The sequence below is a fragment of the Myxine glutinosa genome, chromosome 2 (genome assembly GCF_964187855.1).
Source record: "Myxine glutinosa chromosome 2, kmMyxGlut1.1, whole genome shotgun sequence".
NCBI lineage: Eukaryota > Metazoa > Chordata > Myxini > Myxiniformes > Myxinidae > Myxine > Myxine glutinosa.
This window is the reverse complement of record NC_136262.1, coordinates 123,295,132-123,308,409: the sequence shown is the minus strand read 5'-3', so window position 1 is coordinate 123,308,409 and position 13,278 is coordinate 123,295,132. Positions and strand designations below refer to the sequence as shown.

The 13,278-nt window shown below is 41.4% G+C and overlaps 1 protein-coding gene across 1 annotated transcript in view; it reads right to left on the bottom strand.

Annotated features, from left to right (window-relative positions):
• Positions 1-13,278, bottom strand: part of LOC137421314 (nipped-B-like protein A) — a 622,227-nt gene that overhangs the window by 42,684 nt on the left and 566,265 nt on the right. The window lies entirely within an intron of this gene.

Here is a 13,278-nt window from a genome sequence, read left to right as displayed (position 1 = left end):
CAGAAGAAAGGAAAGCAGAAAAGGAAAGATCAGAAGAGGAAAGGAAAGCAGAAGAGAGGAGAGAAGAGAAACAAGCAGAGGAAAGGAGAGTGGAACGAGAACTCCAGGAAAGGTTAAAAGAAGAAGAAAGGAAAGCAGAAGCGAGGAGAGAAGAGAAACAAGCAGAGGAGAGGAGAGCTGCAAGGGAACTCGAAGCAGAGGAGAGAAAAGCAGAAAGGGAATTAAAGGAACGTGACATGGAGCTTCGGCAGGAAATTAAATTCAAGGAGCTGGAGTTAATGAGAGAACGGGGAGAGGCACCACCCTTGCTGACGGGGTCGACACCTAACCAGAAAACCTGGGATGTGGGCAGACATGTGAGGCTGGTTCCACCGTTCAGTGAAAAGGAAGTCGCGAAATTTTTTCCACACTTTGAGAAAGTGGCTCGACAATTAAACTGGCCGGAGGAGGCCTGGACCATACTAGTGCAAAGTGTGCTGGTGGGAAAAGCTCAAGAGATTTATTCGGCGCTACCAATGGACCAATGTGCAGATTATGAGGTACTGAAGAAGCACATCCTCAAAGCCTATGAGTTGGTTCCGGAAGCTTACAGGCAAAAATTCAGGAATGCCAGGAAGAGGGAGAGTGAGACCCATGTGGAGTTTGCCAGAGTGAAAGAAAACATGTTTGATCGGTGGTGTGAGTCAAAAGGAGTCGGGAAAGACTTCGAAACATTGCGTGACTTGATCCTGGTGGAGGAATTTCAGCAGTGTGTCCACGAGGACATCAAAGTGTACCTGCAGGAAAAGAAAGTACCGAAGTTGTGGGAGGCAGCCACCCTGGCAGATGATTATGCCTTAACCCACCGGATAGGGGTCCACGAACCTAACTCCTCGCCTAGATCTCCGCAGGGGAGGTGGGGAACAGCAGGTGCGGAGAACGACAATACACGGCGGCGGCCTCGAGAGGATTATGGGGACAACGCGGATACCCCACCTGTTCGAAATCAGAGGGCTGCGGGCCCAAGACAAACTTATTTTTCAGGGGGCCCGAGGCAGACCACGAGTTTTTCCTCCGGGCCTACTTGCGCTTTTTGCAAGAAACCTGGACACTTGATGTCCAGTTGTTACTTCATGAAAAGGGAAGACCCAGAGCGGAGTCCGACTAGTACGACTCCAAATGCAATGGCCATTGTGAGAAATCGCCATCAAAAGGGTTACCAACCATTTATTTCAGAGGGGTTTGTGTCACTGGATGGAGCCTCGACTAACCGGAGACCGGTTAGGATATTGAGGGACACAGGAGCACATCAATCTTTAATGCTTGAAGGCATTTTGCCATGGTCCGAGGAGACAGCAACGGGGGATAGTGTTCGTTTACAGGGGATCGGGGGCGGTGTTAGTGCTCCACTTCATGTCATCCATTTGGAGTCCGATTTGGTGTCAGGACCGGTCACCGTCGGTTTACAAGCCACACTTCCTGTAAAGGGTGTATTTGTGGTTATCGGGAATGATTTGGCCGGGGGTCAAGTTTATGGTAACCTGAGGGTTGGTAAAGAGCCCAGCAGGGAATATAACACCACACCAGCTCGGGATGGCGACAAAAGTACCAAGTTATTTGTAGGGGGACTGAACTTCAAAACAGAGGAAGAAGTTCTGACCTCTGTCTTCAACAGATATGGGCCGCTGGTGGAAGTGCGGTTGGTAAGAGACAGGGAAACGCAACAGTCAAGAGGGTTCGGCTTTGTCACGTTTGCAAGCACAAAAGACGCCAGAGAGGCAGAGAAGAATTGGAATGGCAAGGATTTGGAGGGTCGGACCATAACAGTAGGGAAGGCATTTCGTAGGCGTCGAGAGGTCTACAGGAGAGGACAACTGGGCGGTAGTTTTGGTGGTGGCCGCAATCAATATTATTATGGAGGCTCCCTGAGTTACGGCAGCTCCCGAAGGAAGGATTGTCAAAGTAGTGGCCGAGAAGGAGACCGCTATTCATGGGACTACAGTGACAAGCGGTCCCACCATAATCATTAGGGAAGTTCGGAAAAGTAGAAGCACTGAATGCGGCGGAGCCGCCGAGCCAAGATTCCTACACGGATTAACCGTGAACGCCACGTTCCTAAAGGCGTCCATGTAGTGAACTTTCCTGCACGGACTAACCGTGAACTCCACGTTCCTAAAGGCATCCAGGTAGTGAATACTCGGCTTGGCCGCCCGGAAAAAGTGCTATCGAGTTGCTTAACCTTGGATCTTGGATCAACCCCTTAACCTTCATTCACAAGAAACTGACAGTCGAAGTCAGAGGGTCATGAGAGGGAGTTTGGCTTGGCAGGAGTCCAACGGGAAATTGAATATGTAAAGGGCAGGGACAATGTCGTTGCTGGTGCTTTGTCCAGAGTGAATTACCTTTGAAAATCTCTGGGGGTTTGGTGAAATTTTGTTGCTTTAATATTAAGTGATAACGGTGCCCGGGGGGAACTGATAATGTGGGGGGGGTTGAGTTATCTGGTTTGTTTCTCCAAATTGGCCGGCAAAGAAAGTTTTCGCTGGGTTCAAACTTTCTTTCTTGAAGGGGGGGAGTGTTACATATTTATGTGAATGTATGTGAATTACCATCCAGGTCTTTGCTTATCCATGTGTAGTAGATTAAGGGTTGTTGTGGTTGGAGGGTCAGGAGCCCTTCTGAAAAGAGGCCGGAAACGGAAGAGGAAAAGACACGAGGAAGAAAAGCGACGAGGATTCTTCTTCCTCGCCCCGCTCCGACGAAAGGTGGGATTGATATTGAGCCGTGTGAAAAAGCGGCGTTCCCGAGCCCGTCTGGCGAGAGGAGTTACCGGGACGGATACCTGCCCGGTGGACGTCAAACTGTCGTGTGGCCGTGCACCGACCCAGCGTTTGGCACCGTTCGCGACACCGTCTAAAAAGACGCGTACGGGTCGCACGTTGGGGCCTAACACGCCTTGCAAGCGGCGTGGGGCTTTTGGCTTGCTTGCCCGTACCCGCTTCGCGTGGCCACGAGGGGCTGCAGCCGTGGTGCCTGGTACGATACCTGCCCGGTGGAAACACGTCCACCCGGGGTTCGTTCAACCGCCCGAGTGCGGCGACGCCGACCATCATCTTGGTCAGGAGGGGCCCAGAGACATTGTGCGGGACCGAGACCAAAAGGGGGTCGTGAGTACCAACGGGGACACACATATATAAGATGGCCATCTTAATCCTATAGGGAATTGATTGTGGATTGGGAATTGTTGATGGTTGTTGGTTGTTGATTGCTCGGGGAATATATCCGTGATTGTATCATTGAAATTGTATGATACCCTTACCCTGGAAATATATCATTGAACATCAGTTTCTCTTGGGTGGAATTCATAGGGATTGCGTTGCGAAAGCGCATATATAATACTACTTTCTGGCGAAGGTCCTCTCACGGTCCGGGGGTCACCGAGACCAGGTAGTCACCGAGGGGACCACGTAACACACGTCAGCCAAGTTGAAAGTGGAATGATTCTCATGCCACCTACTTCGGCAAAACAATTCAAAATGAACTGATTACTTGCATCAGTGACAAAATGATGGAGAGAATGGTGGCTGAAATTAAACTGTCCAAATATTATGCCATAATTTTGGATTGTACCCCAGATCTCAGCCACCTGGAGCAAATGTCTGTTGTGATCAGAACAGTCAAGCTGGAAGAAACACCTGAGATCAAGGAGCACTTTTTGGGCTTCCTGGTTGCACCCAAATCGACAGATCTTGGGTTGTCTGATCTCATTTTGAGCAGCCTGGAAGAGCTGAACGTTCCCTTCAGTGATTGCAGAGGGCAATCATACGACAATGGTGGCAACATGAAGGGCAAACAAACAGGATGACTGCATTTGAGCTGCTGGACTTTGTCCACAAGAAGGAACTGACAGAGTTGTATGCAAATCTTTGGATATCCCTGAGGATTGCCTATACCCTGCCAGTGATAGTGGCATCAGCTGAAAGAAGCTTTTCAAAGCTTAAGCTGATAAAGACATACCTGCGATCACCGATGGCACAAGACCGCCTCACTGGACTTGCCATCATTAGTATTAACCATGAGGTTGGCAGGCAGGTGTCTTACGATGATGTCATTCACGATTTTGCTTCAAGAAAATCAAGGAGGCAAAGATTTTGAGGACTTTCTCACTGATGTTGGATGGTGGTGAAAGGATGAATAGCTTCTTTTTTTCTTTTTTTTGTATACTGAATCGGGGCTTGTGAAAGAGCTAACATTTACTTCACAAATAAATCAACCAGACAAACAAAATATATAAAAAGAGGGAGCGGAAGACAAGATGGGGAGAGAAGGGGAAGCACACAAACAACACAACATTTGAGAGCAGGGAGAAGTGTGGGAGGGAGAGGGCTTGGGGGGAGGAGGCATGGGAAGGGGAGGGGAGAGGTATAAAACACAAGGACACCAAGGACTTCCAGGGCAGAAGTTGGTATTTCAAAAAAGTGGAATTGGGGTGAAATTAGTGGGGGTAAAAAAGATCAAGGTTTTTTTTTTTTTTTTTTGTATACCGAATCGAGGCTCGTGAAAGAGCTAACATTTACTTTACAAACAAATCAACCAGACAAACAAAATATATAAAAAGAGGGAGCGGAAGACAAGATGGGGAGAGAAGGGGAAGCACACAAACACAACATTTGAGAGCAGGGAGATGTGTGGAAGGGAGAGGGCTTGGGGGGAGGAAGCATGGGAAGGGGGGCGGGGGGGGGGGGGGGGAGGGAGAAATATAAAACACAAGGACACCAAGGACTTCCAGGACAGAAGTTGGTATTTCAAAAAAGTGGAATTGGGGTGAAAATTAGCGGGGGTAGAAACGATCTAGGTTTTGGATGGGGGAAGATAAGAAATGGTGGTGAACAGCTGTTTTAAAGACCTGGAGGGTGGAGTGGGATTGAAGAGAGTGAGGGAGTTTGTTCCAGAGGCAGGAGAAAAGAGGAATGAAGGAGTGAAGGTGAGCCTTGATTTTGGCAGTTTAACCATAAGAGGGTTGCAGGCAGATCTTGTGCGACCTGTAGGAATATTTGCGAGACAGAGCCCAGAGAGAGCTGGGGGGGCAAGGCCAGAGAGGCTCCGACTCCGACTCTCTGGAAAATCCTCTCTATCTCTTTGCTGATGACTCCACTCTCTGCCGCTCCATTCCTCTTCCCTCAGATCGGCAGTCTGCAGCCTCCTCACTCTCTGAAGACTTGGACAAAATCACAGACTGGTCAAACAAGTGGAACATGTCTTTCAATCCTGACAAATCTCACACTCTTACTATGTCTCTCTGAAAAGATCGACTGGACAACCTTCCCATCTACTTTCTCAACAATCCTCTCCAAGAAGTTCTGTCGCTCAAGCTTTTGGGTCTCACTATCTGCCATGATCTTTCTTGGGAAAACCACATTTCCAAGCTGGCCTTCAAAACCAGTCGCCGACTGGGCATCCTCCGTCATGCGAAGTCCTTCCTCGGCACACCTGAGCTCCTCACCACATACAAGGCTTTCATCCGCAGCTCAATGGAATACTGTTCTCCCCTATGGGCCGGTGCTCCTGCCTCACACCTAGCTCGGCTTCACGCTGTTAAAACCAAAGCTTTCAGAATTATTGGAATCTCCCGCAATGAAGCTATCTCTGAGGGCCTTTCACTCACTCACCGCAGGCAGGTAGGTGGTCTTTCTGTCTTCTACCGACTCCTCTCCGGCCTTGCACCCCCAGCTCTCTCTGTGCTCTGTCCCCCAAATATTCCTACAGGTCGCACAACATCTGCCAGCAACCCTCTGATGGTTAAACTGCTGAAATCTCGGCTCTCTGCTCACCTTCACTCTTTCATTCCTCTTTTCTCCCGCCTCTGGAACAAACTCCCTCACTCCCTTCAATCCCACTCCTCCCTCCAGGTCTTTAAAACAGCTGTTCACCACCATCTCTTATCTTCCCCCATCCAAATCCTTGATCTTTTCTACCCCCGCTAATTCACCCCAGATCCACCTTGTTTGAAATTCCAACTTCTTTCCTGGAAGTCCTGGCAGTGTCCATATGTTTTATACCTCTCCCACCCCCCCCCCCTTCCCATGCCCCCCGCCCAAAGCCCTCTCCCTCTCACAGATCTCTCGATGTCTCCATGTCTCTCGGTCCCTGCTCTCAAATGTTGTGTTTGTGTCCTTCCCCCTCTCTCCCCATCTTGTCTACCGCTCCCGATGTTATATGTTTTATGTGTCGGTTTGTCTTTCTGTGTGATTAATGTTCGCTCTTTCACAAGCCTCGATCTTGTATACAAAAAAAATAATTTGTCAGGGAGTAAATTTACAACAACGGGGATTCCAGAACTACATCTACCAGGGTATTCCTTCTGCGGGCCAGGAACAAACTTGGATAAAAGACGATGAGGATAACAATCCTAAACCTTGGTCTAAACATAAAAACAGGGTTGATGAAGTGTGTCTAAAGCATGATATTGCTTATGGTAATACTGATACATTAGAGGGAAAACACGAAGCCGACAGAGAAATGCTGTATAATTTGTCCCTGATACAAAATCCAACGTTGAGAGATAAAGTTGATAGGTTTATCGTGCAGAAAATGATAGGCGCTAAATTGAGATTTGGGCTTGGGGTTGCCCTTCAAGTTGTTCCACCCGGACAAAGCCCTTAAAAAACTATTAAACTCTAAGGATGATATTAAACCTGAGGACAGTATTAAACTTAAGGAATGAGTCATTTTAGCCAATGAATCACACAAACCTATAATCACAAAGTTTAAACGAAGGAAGGTTTATTCCAAAGGCGTTGATTACATCTGGTCCGCTGATTTAATTGAACTAAATAATGATAAAGGGTATAAGTATGCTCTAACCGTTATTGATTTGAGGAGTAGATTTGCATGGGTTGTTCCTTTGAAAAACAAGAAGGGCAATACCCTAATGTTAGCCTTCCAACAGATATTTAATAAAAGTAAAAGGAAACCAAAGAAGTTATGGACCGATGAAGGAACAGAGTTCTATAACAGCATATTTATGAAATTTCTTAAAGAGAACAGTATTACATTATACAGTACCTTTAATGAAGGAAAGGCAGTTGTTATTGAGCGTTTTAATCGTACTTTGAAAGAGAGACCATATAAAAAATTCACGCAACTTGGTTCTCAGCAATTGGTATCGGAAATTCAGGATATTGTTGATAATTACAATAATGCAGTGCATTCATTGACAAAAACAAAACCGTCAGAAACATTTACAAAATTAGAATATGAAAGGAAGATTAATTTGAGAAAACCCAAGTTCAAAGTTGATGATGTTGTAAGAATATACAGATGGAAAAGTCATTTTGAGAAAGGTTATAGAAAGAGATGGACTAATGAACTTTTTTAAATCGTTGAGGTAACGGATACGGTACCTTGGACTTATAAGTTATATGATTTAAATGGAGAAGAAATCTTGGGTTCATATTATTCACAAGAGTTACAAAAGATACAATTCAGTGGATAAATTATTAAAAAAATTGATTTTTAATATAAAGAAACATTGCGTTATTAAAATAAGTAATGCTTTTTTATGCTCGATCAAAACATTCAAACAAGTTTAAAGCTCTGTTTGAATTATTGTATAATAACATGAATACCGTTTGTCTTACAATAACTACCGAAGGTTTACATCTTGAAAAGTATACGACGCAAAACATACTGATCAAAGTTATATTACCCCGTGATTGTTTCGAAGAATATTATTACAACCATACGGATATGCTTCATATTGGACTTGGATCACACATCAAACAGTTTTTCAAATGTATCAAGAATAAAACAGAGCTCGTTTCTAAAATGGGAACGCCTTTTGAATTTATCGTTGATGTAAAGTCGTTGGTCGATAATTCTAGTACGTGGGTCGGAATTAATATATGATCTGTTCAAAATATAATTCCCACAAATATTCAAACGTATCACACAGTCTCAACCCCTATTTCAACGGCAAGTTTTAATTCGCTTTGTCGATCGTTTAAAGCGCCAACCATCAAAATAAAATGTAGTAATAATACTCTTTGTTGTATTTTTGAGATGGCACATATTTTAAAAAAGATTGTTTCTTTCAGCAATTCAGAAGATGATGGAGAGGTGGAGCTGATAACTGATAAATTAGATTATCACGGTTATTTTAAATCAGAACAATTTACGCGTATTGGGAAACTTGGTTCTATTTCAAGTAATCCTATTGCAATATATGCAGAAATGAATGAGAATACTACCCCCAAACCGTTATTTTTATGTTGTAATAGTGTTTTGGCACGGTAAAAAATTGTATTGACCCAATTGAAGATGATTAATAATTTTTACATTTTATATTAAAATGGCAAGAAAACAACTTCAGGAGAATTATAATTTTTGTATTCAAGGATACTTACAAGAAAAGGGGGTAAAAATTTCAATTCCTTATGAATTGGAACATAAACAGGGAAAGTTTGTAATTAGTAACTGGCCATATACAGATATTGTAAAACCCACAAATAGAGACCTGCTTAAAAGATTAAATAAAAATGAACATCTCAAAGTTATGAAATATAAAGCTATTTTAGAAAATGTCAATAAATCCTATTGGTACCCTATTGTGAGAAAAATAATTATAAATACAAGAATAGCTCAAAATCCAGATGAATATATGTATAATGTTCTCTGGGGAGATGCTTTAAAGGTAACAAGGGATGAGGAAGAGAGGGAGAAGGAGGAAAAGGAGAGGGAGAAGGAGGAAAAGGAGGAGAGGGAGAAGGAGGAAAAGGAGGAGATGGAAAAGGAGGAAAAGGAGAGGGAGGAATGGAAGAAGATGGAGGAATTGGAGAAGATGAACGAGGAATTGGAGAAGATGAACGAGGAATTGGAGAAGATGAAGGAGGAAGAAGCGAGGGTAGTAGGAGTAGCAGGGGTAGCAAAGGAAGGGGCAGTAGGAGTAGCGGGGGTAGCAGTAAGGGTAACAAAGGAAGAGGAGGAAAGGGCAGCAAGGGTAGCAACGGAAGAGGAGGAAGTAGAGGAAACAATAGAAGGGGTGATAAGGGCAGCAAGGGAAGGGGAGGAAGGGAAAACAGGAGAAGTAGAAGAAAGGGAGAAATGGGAAGCAATAAGAGCAAGGTTGGAAGCAAGGAGAGCAAGGGAAATAAGGGAAGCAAAAGCAAGGGAAGAGGAGAAGAGGGAAGAGGAGAAGAGGGGAAGAGGGTAGCAAAAGCAAAGAGAGAGGTGATGAGGCCACTTTATACAATGCCAATATAGAGCTTATTAAATAAAAATAATTTGAAATTATTTCATTTCAAATGAAATAAACATTTATGTTTGAAATATACATGAGATTAATAATATGACAGGTAATACCGTTCCATCTTCCCACTACCAAATCGGTTTGTATTCCCCTGACTTTGTATATTTACCCAGTTGTCTTCCTTCTTTGTCATACAAACCATTGCTTTACTATCATATTTTTATTTATTTCCTAACTCATGTATTTGTTGTTTACTAATTGTGCTTCCACATACCTCATTATACTCACCAAGCGGGTAATAGTCTTCTTTACGGGACTAAGTAAAATCTTGTAGGTCTTCCAAGTTTATTGAAAAGAACCAATTATACCCTAAATCAGGCATATCATACCCCCATTTATCAATTATCATATTAACAATATGCCCTTCTTCATAAAGTTAAATTGTAAGTGGCACGTTAAATTTAATATGAAAAGGTGTATGGTCTGGAGAACCGAGTGTTGTGGCTGTAAATTCTACTTGTTTATCAAAACGTGCCATTTTCTCTTGGGATATATATTGTAATACATCACCTAATCTCACCAAGTCATTGTCATCTGTGGGGCTTGGATAATTGGTTAATTTATAACTATTTTTCATATTAATATTTTTAGTTATATCATATTTCTGTCGTTCGACCTGTGCCTTTGTATAATAATTTGATAGATCAACATCCGACTCTTGAGATCCCCGAAAGATAGAACCGTCTTTTCCAACGTAGGTCATTTAAAATAAGAGTAAAAATAATATCAGAAAACTTTTCATTATAGTTGAGGTGAAATAATACGTATAAACATAATTGCCCACAACATTTATAATTTAGTTCTTGGACCTGAAATGTTTGAAAAACACCATGCTGTAAGAAGTCTTTTACACTCAAGAGGCGGTGGAAGCCCAAAACTGTCGAAATAATATTTATCCCGGCTATTATGAATACAAGTCCAATGAGACCCCTTCCCAGTATTATCTTCTAAATTCATAATAATATTCTTTGTATTTTTAGGCAGCTTTGTGAATTCATCCCTCATACAAATACTTACGTTATCGAGGTTTAGCTGCTTGCAATATTTATCGAGTTCTATATTTGGCGTTGTATTCTTTCCAAATTGTTTAAACCACTCTTCCATTTTATTTTCGAAAATAAATTTTCTTTTTATTTATGATTTTATTTAGGAGAAAGATATAATCCGTTACCCCTTTTAGTTAGTTTTACACCTGCCTGTGCAATACAAGAAAGCGCATCTCCAACTAACGATCTCGCTTTATCAGGCAGACCTTCAAGTTTTTCAGAAAAATCTACAATTACACCGTTTCCACTAATTTGTTTCTCCAACTCCTTGTTATGTCTTTCCAATTCTTTTTGAGCTTTTAGTTGGGCTTTCCTTTCATTAGCAGTTTTTACTGCTGCTGAAATACCACCCATAAAAGCTCTCGCTGCACTTAAACCGGCAAATAGAGGAATTAGAAATGGAAGAAATCCTCCGTTTATTTCCTTTACTGAATATTTCTTCAACATAGGTTTTGACATTTTAAAACTATGTGAACCGGTACTATTTAGCATTTTCGCCTGCACTTTTGTGAGCAAAACACTAATTCTTATATCACCTTTTCTTTGAATTGTACGAACATTAATCGTAAAAGGTTTTTGATTTTGAACACATGGCGATAGTTTATCACGATTGATTTCATTAATATATACGTCAGTTGTTACTTTACTCGTTTTTATATATTACGAAAATAAATTTTCTATTTATTACTGATGTGATATCAGTCAACACCATTATCCGTATTAATCTGTAGTTCTGTTTCTTCCAAGAGCAAACAATATGCATCAAGTTCTTCACTCTCTTCTCTTTCAATGTTTAGGGAAGTATCCACTCTATCAGACTTTATAGTTCCCTTTTTGAGCGCTCAGGTCAATTGCGTAGATTGTATATAGACTTTTAAACGCGGCCATATACAAAATGTGATCCTGATGACCATTGCTTTCACACACCTTTTGGTAAGACTTGTGGGCTTCGGCATAATCATTATCTTCCCAATTAATTTCCAATCTATCTCGCGGATAAAATGTTCCATCTCGAGAAACCCGAAGCTGTTTTACCTTAGTATTATCACACAGCGCGTTATTCTTATTAGTGCCTTCATCTCCATCTGGTTTCTTTAAAATGAGCCAAAGGTATCGAGGTTTTCCTTGAAGAACACCCAAATTCCAAGTGTATGTAGCGTGTTCCAGTTTAATGTGTTGGCATCTTCTTTTAAGGTCGGATACATTTAGAGGGGTCTTTGAGTTAAGTCTTCTTTTCAACATATCTGGCGTTTTAAGACTGGGAGTATATTCGCTGATATACCAACACAGATCATTAATAACAAATTTATTGTTAGCACCGAAAGCATTCTCAGCCCCAAAAACCAATCTGTTTTCATTAGTATTCCTTTGTAGTTGAAATATAATTGTAAGTCCGTGCAGAACTTTATCATAATCGCAAAATCCAAATATACCCTTAAGGGGTACGGCTAAGGTAAAACTATTCTCGGCTTTTGTATCATCATTATACATTGTCTTCCTTTGCTTTTAATTTTAACCGTGGTCATCGTCTTTTCCCGTTGTCATATCAGGAATAAAACCTTCGGCAGACCCTTTACCCCATCTATCACTAAAGGAATATCGCGTAAATTTTATCATTTCAGAAGTAGCAGAGACATAAAATCAATCGCTTCCACTTCTTGCGTTCCAATATACAAATGGACACTATCAAACATTTTCCAGAAGAAATCATTTACGAATGTGGCGTCTGTGTTAGCTGCGGCCTTAGTGAATTGAAATTTACACAGCAAGAAACTATCGGCGAGGTTCAAATAAGTTTGTTGATTATTTATCTCAAAACTTATTGTTCCATTTGTATTCCAATCTGTTCCCGTTATAGCATTTACCTTAAAATAATCTTCTTTTTTAGTAGAGTTTGAGATGATAATAGTATCACCCAAATCATACATAGCATCAACTGCCTCCATCTTTATATATAACAATAAAAAAAATATAATACCAAAAAAATATAATAAATAAATTTATTATATTTACACGTAATACTAATAAAATATTTAAAACTTTTGAAAACCCGACTCAAGTACCTTAAGTATTTCTTGTTTTTCTTGCGGAGTTAGTCCAGTTTTACCTCTTTTAATTTCTTTGATCGCTTGTAATTTATGAGACTCCTTTTGAGCGTCTTTTACACTCTTTACAGCACCCGCTACATTTCCCACAGCAGAAGTGGTTGAACCAATTAGATCTTTATGTTTACGAATAGTTGAACCAATACCCATTAGAGTATCAATTAACCCATCTCCTTTATTTCTAAATTGATCTCCTACACCACGTTCTCTCTTAGGCTTATAGTATCCTCTCCCGAGAAACATACCTTCACCCTAATAGTACGGTGAAAGATACATACCTTCCCCAATCCCAGTCCCAGCTGTTTTACCAGCATCTTTCGTAATTATTTTATATTTCTTCAACTCGTGTTTTTGAACAACTGGCATCGTGTTTTATTCTAAGTAGAATAAAAAAACTCTTAACATTTTAGTTTTAATTTTTTCAATTTATCCGCTTTGATTTTTTGTTCCAGTCGAGAATAATTAGTGTCTGGAGGCCAAAACAATTTTTCAAAACATAATTTATCTTCCATTGAAAATTTTGATGGAATTAAAAATTCCCCGCTCGATGTTAACATAAGGCCGGAAAAAATATATTGCTGGTCTCTGGTCAGACCAAAGTTCCAGAATTGATGTGGCGATGCGGTTTTTGTTTTCGTTTTTTTTTGAAAAGCATGGATTGCACATACAGAGGTGTTTTTTGTGTCCTCATGCCTTGCGGTCCTCCTCATCTGCTGTGGCGCCACCCAGAGAGAAATTAAAGACAGCCAATGGGACTGGTAGGCCTTTTTGTAAATAATGAACACAAGCTTGTTATTTTAAAATGTATTTATTCTGAAAATCATTAAGTTCTTCAAGCATA